This window comes from Lolium rigidum, chromosome 3 (genome assembly GCF_022539505.1).
Source record: "Lolium rigidum isolate FL_2022 chromosome 3, APGP_CSIRO_Lrig_0.1, whole genome shotgun sequence".
In the NCBI taxonomy this organism is placed as follows: domain Eukaryota; kingdom Viridiplantae; phylum Streptophyta; class Magnoliopsida; order Poales; family Poaceae; genus Lolium; species Lolium rigidum.
Genome location: NC_061510.1, coordinates 134,360,330 through 134,361,834, shown reverse-complemented (window position 1 = coordinate 134,361,834; position 1,505 = coordinate 134,360,330). Strand labels below are relative to the sequence as shown.

General features: G+C 41.6%; 1 long non-coding RNA gene across 1 annotated transcript; it reads right to left on the bottom strand.

The window, feature by feature from the left end:
• Nucleotides 1–555: 555 nt before the first annotated feature.
• On the bottom strand, nt 556–1,186 carry LOC124702364. Its single transcript, XR_007002439.1, has 2 exons — nt 1,105–1,186; nt 556–996 (listed from the first exon to the last, which is right to left on the bottom strand). It is a non-coding gene; the product is annotated as an uncharacterized LOC124702364 (long non-coding RNA).
• Nucleotides 1,187–1,505: the final 319 nt, after the last annotated feature.

Genomic DNA, 1,505 nt, shown 5'->3' with positions numbered 1-1,505 from the left:
GTGCAATCTCCAATAACTCTTCTACAGAAGGAGTAAATATAAATATCCTCTACCCAACCCTAATTGTTTTTCTATGATCTCATGCAATCTGAGCGCAGTGTGTGGCATTTCCCAAAACCGTATCTATCTATTAGTCTTGCACTGTGTGAGACTTTTGGGCTTGGCCGGTCCTCACCAGGGCCATACACGATCGAAGACCCCAGAGAAACGTGGGGCAATGTCCAACACAATTTTGCTTGCTCTCACTCTTAAAAGGACGTGGCTAGGCAGCATTCGGTGCTGGTTTGTCCAACCCAGCATCCGGATGCTGGTTTATTCATCCGAGCATCCAGGTACTGTTTTGATCGATTCAGCATCCAATCACTAAAGAAAAGAAGGTTACACGTAAAGGAAAATCAGCAGGAAGGTTACACCACCTAAGGGAAAAATCATCACACAGCAGCGTGAGATCGCTTGATGAACTACTCTCGCTCTTCTTCTTTCTCGAGATACTTGTTCTGCAAAGTGAACTACTCCACCTCTTCTTTCTCCTCCAGATTTCCATGGAGATCTAAATTTGACTGAAAACTACAACTTTTGTATATCACAAAAGAATGCATGATCTCTTCAGGCATAAAAACAACTTAGCATCAATGTTAAGACATTTTTAATACTACCTAGAAAGCAACTTAGCATCAAAGTTTAGCAAAGTAAAACATAACAAGAAATCAACTTAGCAAGGCAGCCGTGAGTAAGTTAATTAAAATGGATAATCAAGTTATGTTGGCCAGGGCCATGGCAGGCTTGCGCTCTCGCTATGCATCGTGGGCGCCATCACCTGCTCAAACTTGGTTCCATGGCCTCCTCCACCACTGCGCTCGCTCTAGGCATCATGGGCGTTGTCACCTGCTGAAGCTAGGTGTCATGGCCTCCATCACTGCTCTCGAGATGGTACTAGATTCGCCGCCCGGGATCCACCGCTTCCCGGTACAACTTAGCAACATCACAAATAAGCACCTTGAGCATGTTGACAAGATAATTAATTAGACCAGTTGACCAACTTCAGATGAAGGCACGTCAGGGGAAAAAAATTGAACTCCAAAAGGTAAATGAAATCACACACACCTAAAACATAGGTTCCTAGATTTAGATCCTTCACAATCTGGGTAGCTACATAGTAGATCCCACATTAAAATCGCAACCCAACTCGCACCCTAGATATTTTTCCTTGAAAAAAACAACATAGCCTGTAGCAACAAAGCATCATATGTAAAAGCAAATTGGCAAAGGAAATGCTCTACATTGAATGACATTATGTGTAATTAACTTAGGCATGTTTGTAGTACCAACGCATTGTACTTTATGCAAAACCAAGAGACAAAAGTCTCCATTTATCGATATTATGTGCAATCAACTAAGCGTATTCGTGAAGCAACAAAGAACTGTATGAAACTAATTTAGTTGTATCGTAGATACAAAAAATAGAACAGACCTAGGACAGCTAATTAGATATAGTATATGTGATA